The sequence below is a fragment of the Myxine glutinosa genome, chromosome 7, assembly GCF_964187855.1.
Source record: "Myxine glutinosa chromosome 7, kmMyxGlut1.1, whole genome shotgun sequence".
Classification (NCBI taxonomy): Eukaryota; Metazoa; Chordata; class Myxini; order Myxiniformes; family Myxinidae; genus Myxine; species Myxine glutinosa.
The window spans coordinates 148,052,796-148,068,891 of NC_136267.1; the positions used below are offsets into that span (position 1 = coordinate 148,052,796).

The window sequence follows — 16,096 nt, forward strand, 5'->3', positions numbered from 1 at the left end:
AGAGTGGTTAATGCCTGGAATGATCTCTCTGGAAAGGTACTGTAGTGGAGCTTAGAGGGGTGGATAAGTTTGAATGGGATTTAGATCGGTACCTGTATGCATTGGAGATAGAGGGATATGAGGATATTGGCTGTGTGGATGTTACGCAGCTTGTGTGTGGGAGGGTGATGACACTATAGTTGGTGTAGAGCAGGCATAATGGGCCGATTGGTCTTCTCCTGCACCAGTTACTTGTGTATTCTTGTAATGCAGAGCCCTCTGTAGGTTAGAGCAGGAATTTGCAAATTGTTCAGGGCTCTGGCGATAGTTTGCCTACTCTTTGTGAGGGACACCGTGGGATCTTTAACGTCCACTGACTAATTTTGACAGACGAGACTCCCAGTTTAACATCTATCCCAGAGATGACGCACATTGATGCCTCCTCCTGCATGTGAAATGCCAAGGTGAAAGGTTATAGCTTGGCTGAGATTCGAATCCAGGCGAGACAGCTCAGAGGTGTATGTGCCTACCTCTAGGCCATCTTGCTAGCAGGAGTGTGTATCTGTGTTGGAACCTGCAATACCACACATGAGATATATTAATGTAAAGACTGATGATGAGCACGGTGTTGTGTTAATTATATTTATAATTCTCTCAAATAATAAGTTATATCAATCTTCTTGTTTTATAACAAACTTAAACAGACCTTAAACGACAGACCGGTCTCCAAGTTTTATATATATATACTGTATATACAGACTTGGCATTTAATATGGAATATTTTTTTGTGGGGGTGAATTTACTTTTCAAGACGTCTTAGAACCAAAAGTTCATTGGAATTATGCAGAAATTATTCTAGATTTTGTTAATCTGACCTTTAAAAGAAACAAAAACCACATTTGACATTTCGAAACAAATAAATTGATCCTTGAAAGTGGTGTAAACTGATATCGAACTCAATTCATGGACAGTACTGTGTTAAACTTCTGTACGTTTTCCAGAATTATCTCTTTATTTTGCACATTAGCCAAATTTTTTTTTAACAAAAACAAAAGTTAAATTACGACTGGGATTACGGACAGTAAAATTACAGTTCAGTACTTCGTGTAGCCCCCACGAGCATTCAGGAGAGCACGTACACATTGAGGCATGCTGTTCACGGGATTTGCCAAGGTTTGGACAGGAATCGCTTGCCATGCAGTGACAATAGCCTGCTGCAATTCATGCACAGAGGTCGGCTGCTGGTCCAAGTGGTCGATTTGACGTGTTAATTCTGCCCACAAGTTCTCTATCGGATTCATATCCGGGGACATGGCAGGCCACTCCATATGCTCTACACCACGGTCAGCAAGAAAGTGTTGGATCATGCGAGCACGATGAGGCCGTGCATTGTCATCTTGGAAGACAAAGTTTCCTCGAAAGTCTGCACGAGCAAATGGAAGCAATGTTTCTTCCAGAATGGCCCTGTACTTTAACTGGTTCAGGTTTCCATTCAGAACAACCAGGTCAGTTTTGCCCCCTGCATGAAAAGCAGCCCAAACTGTCACCCCACCACCTCCAGCTTGGACTCTTGGCACTACACAATCTTTGTTGTAGGCTTCATGCACTTGTCTGCACACTCGGATGCGGCCATCTTGACGATAGACCAGAAATCTAGACTCGTCACTGAAGATCACGTAATTCCAGTGTCCTGGCTGCCATTGACGGTGCTCTCTGGCCCACTGCATTCGGCGCTGGCGGTGTTGTCTGGTCAGGCGTGGCTTTCTCAGGGGACGCCTGGCACGATAGCCTGCTTGAACCAGTCGTTGGTTGACTAGCCTTCTGGATACAGGCACATTTGTCAGTTGCTGCCACTCAGCCCGAAGCCAATTAGCTGACTTGGTACGGCCATTGCGGACTAACCGGTGCAGCTGGCGATCATCCCTCCTTGTGGTTCTGCGGGGACGTCCTGGCCTCGGTATTGGAGTAGGGACACCCCTCTGAGCATTTCGTTTCAGGATCATTGACACCTGACCTTGAGTGATGCCATACTGCCGAGCAATAGCATGCTGTTTCATGCTGTAATTTTGTAAAGCCACCACTCCATGACAAACAGCATTGTCGAGTTGACGGACCATCTCCAGAGGAAGCGGCAATAACTTTTGGAGACGTGCAGCAGTTGTTTTCCACTAATACAGAACACAACAACCCTTGTATACCCGACTGTGAAGCCAATCATCAAATGCACCTGTCCGTACATTTTGCCACGCCACCTGTGATATAATCCTGTTGTTGACTTCTTGCTGCGACAGACAATCAGTGACATGGTTCTTTTAACAAATAAATCACCAAAGTGTAAAATAAACTCACCAGATTGATATACTGAGTTAAGAAAGTAAACCCATCAAGAAAAAAAAAAATATTCCATATTAAATGCCAAGTCTGTATGTATGTATATATATATATATATATATATATATATATATATATATACATATATATATATATATATATATATATATATATATATATATATATATATATATATATATATATATATATACTGTATATATTTTTATGGTTTTCGCCGCCCTACCTGCCCTTACCAAGGGGAGATTAAGCCCCTTGTTATTTTTGGGTCAGCGCAACCGAGAGACTTGAATCGCCCCTCCCGGGCAAATGCAAGGTAGGGTTTCGGGACAATTCTCGCACGTACCTAAATACCTGCGCCGCCGCGGAAGCGGGGAATCAAGCCTCGCACGAGCCACGCGTAATTTGAGTACACCGAGCGGCTTGCGTACCACGTGGTCCATGCAGTTACCGTTGGTATTGGAACCCAATTAGAGCGGTTCTATTCGTACCATGCTTAGTCAATGATGGAATGGACGAGACGGTCGAATAAAGGAAGAACACAGGTTTAATTATTATAATGTACAATGATCGGTAGAAGCACAGAGACACAGAGCAGTCTTATACAGTCGTAAGTTAACCCCAGACATGGGCCCGATCACACTCACAGGGGGAAATGAAGGTAGGATGATGTTCACGCGCTGACTTGGTTGTCCAGGAACGGCTCCGCCCGGCGTGGCTCTCCCCAGTCACAGCAGGTCCCGCGATGAAGGCAAGCAGGTGGTGGGAGGGATCCTTGCAGCGCGTCTCTCGAACAAGGGGCAGAGCAGGCAGGCGGGAGGGAAATGTACGCGTCTCTCGCCAGGCTTGGCGGTTTTCCACAGCGCGATTAATTACCGGCATGCTCTCACTCGCGTAACCCAATAGAGGCTCTGCCTCAAGCTCAACCGAGCGTCCAATTTGTAAGAGCGCTTATAACTCGGTTCATGTGCGTCTTCTCTCAGAACTCAACTCTCACAAGCGCCTCTCCCACCAGAACTCTCAGAACTCCAAACCTGTTCAAGCGCCTCCCTCCACAGAACTGCGGTGGGGGCTTCGCGCAACGGGTTTTATTGCCAACCCCCTTAGCTTTCCCGAATGTTCTAACCATGCCTTGTGATGCAGTGCCGCAGCCACTCCCTTCGAGCCCTGATTGGCGGCTCGCTCTTACCGTCGGCTTCTCCTCTGCCCTCCTTTGGTCTTGCCTGGATTTGCCAGGCCTGCCTCGTGTTAATTTGCGCCAAAAAGCCAAAGGCGGCATAAGGCGGCATAAGGCGGCATAAGACAGCATAAGGCAATGAAAGGACCTAACTCTCATTATTCTACTCAACGCAAGACTAACACAGGAAAAGGACGATGCTTACACATACTAAGAAATAACTGAACTATCGCGAGGCTACGTGTTGCAGTGTGACTAAACTATGAGGGGGAAAAATTAACCTTTATTAGTACAAACTCAAAACCGCAACAATATATATATATACAGTATATGTATATATATATATATATATATATATATATATATATATATATATATATATAGTGTAACGGATTTGAGAAGTGTAACGGATTTGAGAAGTGTAACAATTTTGAGAAAGTGTAACGAATGTGAAAAGTATGGTTTTGTTGTGTGTAACACCCTCGTAATGTAAAGAATGGACGCAGCTCGTCCTCTTAGTTAATTCCATAAACCTACACACAGGACACGATATATCCTTTTAAATAGTTAGTCCCTTATTCTCTGTGTTGGCTAAGGATGTGTTTCCCACTAGTTTGACTCTTCATTGCACCGAATTAAATAAGAGTAGGCCCTCCGACGCCCCATGGCAGCTTCCAAGTGCCAGGTTTGCACTTTGCTGCATTTTCACCTGCCGTCCACTTTGCAGCAGTTGACTCCATTACGCACGAGGTAACGCCGAAGAAGAAAGGCGGGTCTCCACCTCGTCATAGAGGGGAGGAGTAAGTCGGCCCCGCTCATCCAACCCAGAACGAGGGGTTTGGCTTGAGAGGGCGGAGAGAGAACGTTTGGGGAAGGTTCGAAAAGGGTGAAGGGCGGGGCCTATATAACCCGCTGCGGGATGCTCCCAAAAGGGGAGATGAGCTGAGAGGAGGGATGAGTTCTGGGTCCAGGAGATGCGCTGGAGACGAGCAGGTGTGACCGAGCCGCTGTGAGACGTGCCGCGCTGCAGGAGAAACGGACCGGGGCAACGCAAGGAGCGCACGAGGCAGTACGGAGAAAGGAACTTCGCCCGCGCAGTTTGGGACCAAAGCTCGGCTTCTTGACGGCGGTGCCTTCTGGCCCGACCGTGCCCAGTACCCGCTGAACCTTCCTTGCCTCTAAAAGCCACCCATCTCCAAGCCATTCCTTCCTGCCTGCATTTCCCCGTGTAAGTGTGATCGGCCGTCTGTCTTTAATGTTGTCCTGGGGTTTATTAATTAAGCTTGAATAGGTAAGCTAATGATTTCACTGTGTGTCTGCTCCTTCCATTTTCTGTATATAACCGACTGCTCTCGTTGCTTTGGCTTGTGAAAATACTTAATAAATCCTGTTATTCCTCCGTACTTCTTCTTCTTCATTCTCGTTCGGTCACTTTAGAGGTTTCCATATTGAGTAGCTGCGGCGCGATACGGCCAAAGTTTGGGGTGAATCGGGTTTTAGTCAGGGAAGCACTGTTCGGTCGCGGAGCCTCCGCTCGGCAAACATACCATCTTTAACCGCGTACCATAACAATTGGTGTCAGGAGTGGGATTCGAACCTGGGACTAAATTTATTTAGCCCAAATTTTGGACACCAATTGTGTTATTACAGTAACAATTGGTGTCGGGGAGTGAGATACGAGGCCCGAAGCGCTTAACGCGCTCAAAATTACAGGCAGCTGGAAATTGTTTTGTTTTTAAAGCAAAACCCGAATTTTGAAATCGCGCCATGGCTGGTCAAGGTGACGGGATGCCGGTGGGAGAGATAGACGGGGTGGAATCGACCCAGGACCTCGGGGAAATGTATGTGGAGGAAAGGGAGGAGGAGAACATAGGCAATGTGGTTGAGGGGGTATCAGGCGCACAAAATGGCGCTCTCGCGCACGAGGTTACGGGCGCGCAAAATGGCGCCTCGCACATGGCCACGGCGCCCGCGACCGTAGCAATGCCGCTGGTGGATTCGAACCTTTTTTTCCTGCAAATGGGGGCCTATATGGACAAAATGAGGGACGAAGCGAGGGCTGATAGTGAAAAAATGGAAAACAGAATGATGGGGGCCCTTATGGGACAAATGGGAGAGATGGGGGGCAAAATGGGAGAAATGGGGGGCAAAATGGGAGAAATGGGGGAACGGCTAGAAGCTAAATTTGAGGGGTTAGACAATAATTTTAAGGGATTAGACAAGAAATTTGGGAAGTTAGACGACAAATTTGAGGGGTTAGACAACGGGATAAAAGAGGTAAAGAATGGGTTAACGGGGGTGGAAAATAGAATGGCTGCCCAGGAGAATCAGTTAGAGGGGGTGAAAAATGGGTTAATGGGGTTAGAAAATAGGATGGAAGACAAATTGCGGGAAATAGGGGAGCAATCCGCCTGGGAAATCGAACAGATGGGGAACCAGATGGAGGAGATGAAAGAGGAGATACGACGAGGTGTAAGTGAGGAGGTCTCGGGGGTACGCGAGGAGGTAAAGCGAGGCGAAAAGCGTATAGAGAAAGAGGTGAGGAATAATACAGCTAGGTTACAGGGGGGCATAGAGGGTCTGACGAAGGGAGTAGAACAGCTGACAGTGGGACAAAAGGAACTAGTGGACCAAGTGGAAAAGAACACTGCAATAATCGGGGGGTTAAAAGCGACACAAAAGACATTAAGAACGAATTAATAGCGACACAAAAGGAATGTCAGATGGTACATGAGGGGTTGACGAAGAGGTTGGAAGAGGTGACAGAAGTAATGGAGACGAAGGACCGAGAAGTGAGGACGCACATAGAAACGGTTAAAGTGGCGTTAGAGGAAGAGATAGAGGGGGCGCACAGGGAGATGAAGGAAGTAAAGGAAAAATTAGAGGAGGTGGAAGAAGGGGTGAGTGAAATTAAGAAGAGACGAAGGGAAACTAAAAAGGAAATAAAGGAGGAGGTAATGGAATTGGTACAAGGTCTGTGCTCGAATCGTGATGATGTGCTCACTACCCAAATAAAGAGTTTGCAGGTGGCAGAGGAGGTGCGGAGACGAGGTGTCAAGGTGAGTGGCGATATATTCGGAAATGTACATGATGTGAGGGGAGCTTCAGTCGGCTTGGGGGTTGATGTGGACCCGGGTGTTCGTGAGAGGCCTTTGGTGAAGTGTGCGACAGGTCTGGTGTGCGAAAAACGAGGTGTGCGAGAATGTCCGACCATGGGGTGTGTGAGGAAAAAGTGCGCGCCGAGGAGTGAGGGTGCTGTCGAGAGTGAGTCGGTCGTTGCACGTGTGCGAGGGGGCACATGGAAGCGCGGAGTGGGGAGTGTAACGGAGGAAGTAACAAGAGAGAGTGTGCGCAAGAGGATGCGCGAGAAAGGTGTGTAACGGACGGGTGCATGGGGAAAGAGTGCGCTGTCAAGAGTGAGGGAGAATGCATGCCTGTGGTGGGTGTTACAGAGGGTGTAACGGGAGAGTGTGCACAAGAGTGTGCGTGAGAAAGGTGTGTAACGGACAGGTGCATGGGGAAAGAGTGCGCTGTCAAGAGTGAGGGAGAATGCACGCCTGTGGTGAGTGTTACAGAGGATGTAACGGGAGAGTGTGCGCATGAGTGTGCGCAAGAAAGGTGTGTAACGGACGGGTGCATGAGGAAAGAGTGCGCTGTCGAGAGTAAGGGTGAGTGCGCTGTCAAGAGTGGTGGTGAAAGTAGTGAGAGTGACACGGAGCGTGAGTTGGTTGTGACAGGTGAGAGAGGATGTACACCTGGAATGGAAGGAAGCACACCTGGAATGGTAGAGCGTGTATGGGAATGCACGCTGGAATTAGTAGTGAGGCACGTGGTTGGGTGTGCGAGTGAGAGCACACCTGTGATAGTCACAGAGGAGGTGACCGAGAAGGGGGCGCGAAGAGGTGTGTTGGTGAGGTGTGCGAGCGACGAGTGTGTGCAAAGGTGTTCGGTGGTCAGGTGTGTGACCAAGTCTGTGAGCGGAATGAGTGTACCTGGGTGTGTTGGAGAAGGTGCAATGACGAGGAGCATGGGAACAGCTGGGTGTATGAGCAAGGAAGGGGTAGCGTATGCGTGTGAGCATGCAGGTGAGGCATCGACGGTAACCGGGTTAGCGGTTAGAACAACATTTAGCCGAATCGGGCCCTCGGTGCGTGCCGGGCTTCGCGTGCCGCGAGAACCAGCGGGGATCCGAACCACGGCGGGTCCAAAAGGACCGCCGTACGCGATCCACGCTGGGCCTCGCTTTGAACGGCCGCGTCCGTGCTCCACTAGGCGGAGCGGGCAGCCCGATAGGAAGGGTCGTCATGGCGACCACTTTTTATTGAGACGTTCCGGCAGGTTGAGATCGGGACATTGGATGGCTCCGTGCCGAGGTGGTGCGTGGGATCTCGGCCCGGGTAAACCTCCTTCCCTGCACCGAATGTCGGACGCATCCAGCCGCCGGCACCAAACAACCGCATTCATTGCTCGGCTTTACGAAGCCGGGCTGTAGAGTGTAGACGTGAATTGGCGCACCGAGAGGATCTAATAAGTAGACGGGTGATGAGGTTAGTGTTTTGGACCCAAAATTAGAAAAAGGCAAAATTTGATGATTGGAATAGAATTGGCAGTAAATAGAAAATTTTTAATTGGCTGAAATTTGGTGAGCAAAATTGATAGTGGGACCTCCCCGATGTGGTGGGATGGCAACTCTGTCATCCCTCACAGCGAGGGGGCAAAGGAGCACTAGCTTATGGGGTTTATGGCAGTGTAAGCTCGCCGAGGGAGGGTTTGGATAATGTGTAGGGACCTAGAAGATGACATTAGGTAACGTTAAGGTTTAGTTAGTGACTGATACCTGTAGTGGGGACGCAGGTAGATTAGTGTGGATGATAATGACGTGGTATGTGCTTAGTTTAAAGGGAAGACGGGGAGCACTAAGTTAGCAGGGCAACAGGTAGTTTAGATGATGCCGTGTGAGTGTTGGAGGTGTATTGTGAAAAGTGTATGGTGAACAGGTGGGATTGAACAGGTGTGATTGCACAGGTGTGCAACTGAACAGGTGTATGGAGCAGTGTATGAGTAACTGATTGTGATTGTGAGTTGTAGTGTGATTGCACAGGTGTGCAACTGGACAGGTGTATGGAGCAGTGTATAAGGGAGTAGTGGTGATTGCGTGTGGTGTTGACCAAATGGTCCAGGAGGGAGGAGGGTGCAGGTGGCACCAGGTGTGAGTGCACAGGTGTGGAACAACAGGTATGAGGAACAGGTGTATGGAATAAATGGTAGTGTGGAATATCTGGAGTATTGGAATGGATGGTCGTGGAGTGAGTATGATGGAAACTATGGAGTGGAGTGGATGGTGCGAAGGTGTGAATGGGGGAAGAGTGGACCCCCATCACGAATACCCGGGGAGGGTAGTGTAAGTGTTAGGTAGAGGGTATAGGTAAATTGTGGTTGGATATTGGCATCTGTGGTGCGGGTGAAAGAATGGTGTTTGGATGGGTGCATTAGTGTTGTGGAAATGGCTGGGCGTGTAGCCTGTTAGTGTGTGTAGTTGGTTTGGGCACTCCACCACTGTGAGGATGTCGGCCAGGTGAGGCCGCAGGTGGGCTCTGGGAGCCGGTAGTAGTTGTTGTGGATGGGGCCCGAGGATCCGGAGGACGGACCCGGGTAGCCCAGTGCCAGAGGGCACCAAGCGGTGACAGAGCCAGGAGGGGCCTTCCCCAGTTAGATAGGTTAGGGTGAGGAGCTAGGTAAGCTCGGGTGGCAACTGCAGTGGTGGAGGTGTGCAGGTGGGTAGACCTGCTGGGAGAGCTACACGTCACAGCCCAGAAATTGTGCAAGGGCACCGGGAGATGAATCGGGGGAGTGAGACCCCAAATTGAGAAGCACCACAGTTTGGTCAATGGGAATTGGTTTTTAGAACCCATAGTGTAAGTTGGCCAATGGATTGGCAGGGAAAGACCCCGGGTAGTGTAAAGTGTGTTAATGTCATTTAGAGGATAGTTAGGATGAAGAAGTCTCCTCGCACCATCTACATCCACTCACCTGAGGTGACAGGTACTCCGCACCATGCCATGTTTGATTATTTTTTAAGTACAAATGTTATGGATTGTGAGACGCATCATGACGTGGGTGTGACATTGTGCTTTGTGTTCCATCTCTTCCTCCTTATGAGGATTGATGATGAATTTGGTGATGGCAAATTTTGGCTAGAGGGATTGTGGAGACGAATTTGGTGTAGAAGAAATATGGGGAAGACGTGACAGTAGTGACGAATTTGTAAATGTGTAGATTTTGTAAATATGGGGTAAGGGCAAGGGTAGTGTAGGTCACAGGGGGGTGGGGGGGTGACGTACGGTAGGGACGAGCTTTCTCATTTCGCTCTCCGTACGCATTTCGCCTTGCATTGCCTTATTGATGTGTACCCTTGTGACCTTACCCCTCGCTCATTTGTCTTCCCCCTTTTGTCTCCCACCTGAGGACTGTGCGCCACTGGGTGTTGAGGGGAGCATGCGGAGGTCGTCTTGTGTGCCAGGACCCTCTCAACCAGCATGCATTGCATTGATGTACCACTTTATGGACCGCTGTTCTGCGGCCGAGTACCACTTGATGGACCCCAGGTTCTGGGGCAGGGCACCTCTGTTGGAGACCGGCAATAGTGGCCAGGGAATCTTGCTTGCGGACCTCGGTACGGTGGCACCTATGCCAAACAGGTGGACCACCCTTAGTTGGCCCCTGTGGCCCTAAATAAAAATGGACACGGTTTGTGCTTTCTATATTTCCAAGTAGGCCGCATGAAACAAGAAGACATCGGGAAGAACATCGGCCCAGCAGAGAAGAAGAAGACCACCACCAGGTGTTTTTTTTGTGTGTTTATTACAAACAGTAATGACTGTGCACTGGTTGGTGCTCTTGGGTGCTTTTGGGTGCTTTGGTGTTATTGGTACTGGTGCATCGATGCAATGCGTGCTGTCTCCTCCCTCCCAACAGGAATTTCCTTCTTTTTATTTCCCTAAAAAGAAAAAAAAAAAAACACAGGTCCTGGGTTGTGTTGTAAATAAGAAAGAACATCACTGTAAATAATGCTCCCCACCATAAATGTATAGCTTGAAAACAATTCCGTAATTCGGTTATCCTGTGGGCGCAAATCTGTTAGACAGGGTGCAATGCAGCAGGGGGACATATTTATTTGTGTTTTAAGATTGTCACACTCAGGGCCAGGTTAATTGTAGAGGGAATTACACCTACGTGTCACACTAAGTTAAAGTTTTGTAGGCCCGAGTACGGGCCTGAAGAAAGGAGGGTGCAGTGTAACGGATTTGAGAAGTGTAATGGATTTGAGAAGTGTAACAATTTTGAGAAAGTGTAACGAATGTGAAAAGTATGGTTTTGTTGTGTGTAACACCCTCGTAATGTAAAGAATGGTCGCAGCTCGTCCTCTTAGTTAATTCCATAAACCTACACACAGGACACGATATATCCTTTTAAATAGTTAGTCCCTTATTCTCTGTGTAGGCTAAGGATGTGTTTCCCACTAGTTTGACTCTTCATTGCACCGAATTAAATAAGAGTAGGCCCTCCGACGCCCCATGGCAGCTTCCAAGTGCCAGGTTTGCACTTTGCTGCATTTTCATCTGCCGTCCACTTTGCAGCAGTTGACTCCATTACGCACGAGGTAACGCCGAAGAAGAAAGGCGGGTCTCCACCTCGTCATAGAGGGGAGGAGTAAGTCGGCCCCGCTCATCCAACCGAGAACGAGGGGTTTGGCTTGAGAGGGCGGAGAGATAACTTTTGGGAAAGGTTCGAAAAGGGTGAAGGGCGGAGCCTATATAACCCGCTGCGGGATGCTCCCAAAAGGGGAGATGAGCTGAGAGGAGGGATGAGTTATGGGTCCAGGAGATGCGCTGGAGAAGAGCAGGTGTGACCGAGCCGCTGTGAGACGTGCCGCGCTGCAGGAGAAACGGACCAGGGCAACGCAAGGAGCGCACGAGGCAGTACGGAGAAAGGAACTTCGCCCGCGCAGTTTGGGACCAAAGCTCGGCTTCTTGACGGCGGTGCCTACTGGCCCGACCGTGCCCAGTAGCCGCTGAACCTTCCTTGCCTCTAAAAGCCACTCATCTCCAAGCCATTCCTTCCTGCCTGCATTTCCCCGTGTAAGTGTGATCGTCTGTCTGTCTTTAATGTTGTCCTGGGGTTTATTAATTAAGCTTGAATAGGTAAGCTAATGATTTCACTGTGTGTCTGCTCCTTCCATTTTCTGTATATAACCGACTGCTCTCGTTGCTTTGGCTTGTGAAAATATTTAATAAATCCTGTTATTCCTCCGTACTTCTTCTTCTTCTTCATTCTCATTCGGTCGCTTTAGAGGTTTCCATATTGAGTAGCTGCGGCGCGATACGGCCAAAGTTTGGGGTGAATCGGGTTTTAGTCAGGGAAGCACTGTTCGGTCGCGGAGCCTCCGCTCGGCAAACATACCATCTTTAACCGCGTACCGTAACAATATATATATATATATATATATATATATATATATATATATATATATTGTCGCACAACCGCCGAAATTAATATCTGGCGGTCGCGGATTGCCAATTACGGAGTCTTTAACTCCCGAGGCAGAAGCTCAATAGCGGATTCCAAAATCTAACACCGAAGCGCGCGAAATGGAGGGAAGCAGCGCAAGTCCCCGCAGCCTTAACTATCAAATCAATCAGGAAACTGCGTTCAGGTATTATGTACAGAAAATAATGCAAGGGTTTATTCAGGAAAAGGGCAAGGACAGGAAAATACACGCCAATAATAAAATAAGGTCGCTAAATTGGGATCCCACACACAACAGATATCAAACACTATACGAGGGAGATTAAGTAAAGAAAAGAACACGTCACGTCGTGTACAGTGTACGCGGAGCTCTGGCTTATCTGTCTCGTCATCTTCTTCCTGGCCTGGACGAATCCTCCGTCCGCCTCGCGCGCCCCGCTAGGCCCGAGCCAATGCCCTCGCCCCTGCACCTGAGGTCCCGCTCCAAGCTCCGATCCTCTCTCCGCCAACGAGGTCCGTGCACCAAGCTCCAAAAGCACCAGCAACGCTCCACTCGGCTACACCTCAGCCCAACTCGGGCTGCGCAAGACGAAAAAGAGCTGCAATAGTGATTCACTTTTCTGCGTCTCTCGTACCACTGCCAGAAGCAACTGCTTGGGATCAACTACTGAGCTGCGAACTGCGCACTGCCAACTCTTGATCCAACTGCCAGCAAAGGCGTCCGGTGCTCACTCAACTCGTGCTGAACTCAACTCAACTCAACTCAACTCCCGTCTCATCTCAACTGAACTGCCGAAAATGGCGTCCGGCCCCTGTTAATATCTCTGGCCGATGACGTCACATTGGCGCACTGCCCTGCCAAGCAGAGCCTCCCCCGGCTCGCCGGCTCGTCCAGGGGCATGCCCACTGCGCCACTCCAACTCTCGTCCCCGACTCCGTGGTCAAAGCACGTGCTATGCGAGGTGGGTAGGCCTCTCGGAGGTGTAAATGGTGGCGGCCAATTGTGGCGGTGTTCCAGCCTGATTTCTTCCAAAGTCATGTCAGGGGGGAAGGCGTCATTTAGTGTTGTACTAAAGGTCATAACTAATGTTTAAGTGGTGTGCAGTGCCAAAATGGACAAAGGTTTGGCTACCAGGTGAGACATACAAGGGCTCTCTCTACTGATTATTCCCTACACTAACTAACACACGAATCTCCTGGTAGATTCACAATCATACATCTTTACCTGACAAACGCCTACACATGACTTATTACAGGTAGATTCCCTATCGCGACATTTCGAAACATGTTACCTACTCAGATCTACTCTGCTCTACATATTGCTCGACCAAATTCGTAACAATATATATATATATATATACATATATATATTGTTACGGTACGCGGTTAAAGATGGTATGTTTGCCGAGCGGAAGCTCCGCGACCGAACAGTGCTTCCCTGACTAAAACCCGATTCACCCAAAACTTTGGCCGTAAAGCGCCGCAGCCACTCAATATGGAAACCTCTAAAGCGACCGAACGAGAATGAAGAAGAAGTATAAGTACGGAGGAATAACAGGATTTATTAAGTATTTTCACAAGCCAAAGCAACGAGAGCAGTCGGTTATATACAGAAAATGGAAGGAGCAGACACACAGTGAAATCATTAGCTTAACTATTCAAGCTTAATTAATAAACCCCAGGACAACATTAAAGACAGACGGACGATCACACTTACACGGGGAAATGCAGGCAGGAAGGAATGGCTTGGAGATGGGTGGCTTTTAGAGGCAAGGAAGGTACAGCGGGTACTGGGCACGGTCGGGCCAGGAGGCACCGCCGTCAAGAAGCCGAGCTTTGGTCCCAAACTGCGCGGGCGAAGTTCCTTTCTCCGTACTGCCTCGTGCGCTCTTTGCGTTGCCCCGGTCTGTTTCTCCTGCAGCGCGGCACGTCTCACGGCAGCTCGGTCACACCTGCTTGTCTCCAGCGCATCTCCTGGACCCAGAACTCATCCCTCCTCTCAGCTCATCTCGTCTCGGGAGCACACCGCAGCGGGTTATATGGGCTCCGCCCTTCACCCTTTTCGAACCTTCCCCAAACGTTCTCTCTCCGCCCTCTCTAGCCAAACCCCTCGTTCTGGGTTGGATGAGCGGGGCCGACTTACTCCTCCCCTCTATGATGAGGTGGAGACCCGCCTTTCTTCTTCGGCGTTACCTCGTGCGTAATGGAGTTAACTGCTGCAAAGTGGACGGTAGATGAAAATGTAGCAAAGTGCAAACCTGGCACTTGGAAGCTGCCATGGGGCTTCGGAGGGCCTACTCTTATTTAATTCGGTGTAATGAAGAGTCAAACTAGTGGGAAACACATCCTTAGCCTACACAGAGAATAAGGGACTAACTATTTAAAAGGATATATCGTGTCCTGTGTGTAGGTTTATGGAATTAACTAAGAGGACGAGCTGCGACCATTCTTTACATTATGAGGGTCAGTTACACACAACAAAACCATACTTTTCACATTCGTTACACTTTCTCAAAATTGTTACACTTCTCAAATCCGTTACACTTCGCAAATCCGTAACACTTCTCAAATCCGTTACACTGCACCCTCCTTTCTTCAGGCCCGTACTCGGGCCTACAAAACTTTAACTTAGTGTGACACGTAGGTGTAATTCCCTCTACAATTAACCTGACCCTGAGTGTGACAATCTTAAAACACAAATAAATATGTCCCCCTGCTGCATTGCACCCTGTCTAACAGATTTGCGCCCACAGGATAACCGAATTACGGAATTGTTTTCAAGCTATACATTTATGGTGGGGAGCATTATTTACAGTGATGTTCTTTCTTATTTACAACGCAACCCAGGACCTGTGTTTTTTTTTTTTCTTTTTAGGGAAACAAAAAGAAGGAAATTCCTGTTGGGAGGGAGGAGACAGCACGCATTGCATCGATGCACCAGTACCAATAACACCAAAGCACCCAAAAGCACCCAAGAGCACCAACCAGTGCACAGTCATTACTGTTTGTAATAAACACACAAAAAAAAAACAACTGGTGGTGGTCTTCTTCTTCTCTGCTGGGCCGATGTTCTTCCCGATGTCTTCTTGTTTCATGCGGCCTACTTGGAAATATAGAAAGCACAAACCGTGTCCATTTTTATTTAGGGCCACAGGGGCCAACTAAGGGTGGTCCACCTGTTTGGCATAGGTGCCACCTTACCGAGGTCCGCAAGCAAGATTCCCTGGCCACTATGGCCGGTCTCCGCCCTGCCCCAGAACCTGGGGTCCATCAAGTGGTACTCGGCCGCAGAACAGCGGTCCATAAAGTGGTACATCAATGCAATGCATGCTGGTTGAGAGGGTCCTGGCACACAAGACGACCTCCGCACGCTCCCCTCAACACCCAGTGGCGCACAGTCCTCAGGTGGGAGACAAAAGGGGGAAGACAAATGAGCGAGGGGTAAGGTCACAAGGGTACACATCAATAAGGCAATGCAAGGTGAAATGCGTACGGAGGGCGAAGTGAGAAAGCTCGTTCCTACCGTACGTCACCCCCGTCACCTACACTACCCTTGCCCTTACCCCATATGTACAAAATTTACACATTTACAAATTCGTCACTACTGTCACGTCTTCCCCATATTTCTTCTACACCAAATTCGTCTCCACAATCCCTCTAGCCAAAATTTGCCATCACCAAATTCATCATCAATCCTCATAAGGAGGAAGAGATGGAACACAAAGCACAATGTCACACCCACGTCATGATGCATCTCACATTCCAAACATCTGCACAGTAAAATAACAAAACTTGGCATGGTGTGGAGTACCTGTCACCTCAGGTGAGTGGATGCAGATGGTGCGAGGAGATTCTTCATCCTATCTACCCTCTAAATGACTTTAACACACTTTACATTACCCGGGGTCTTTCCCTGCCAATCCATTGGCCAACTTACACTATGGGTTCTAAAAACCAAATTCCCATTGACCAAACTGTGGTGCTTCTCAATTTGGGGTCTCACTCCCCCGATTCATCTCCCGGTGCCCTTGCACAATTTCTGGGCTGTGACGTGTAGCTCTCCCA

The 16,096-nt window shown here is 48.8% G+C and overlaps 1 protein-coding gene across 1 annotated transcript in view; it reads left to right on the forward strand.

Annotated features, from left to right (window-relative positions):
• Positions 1–16,096, forward strand: part of LOC137431728 (diamine oxidase [copper-containing]-like) — a 70,037-nt gene that overhangs the window by 493 nt on the left and 53,448 nt on the right. The window lies entirely within an intron of this gene.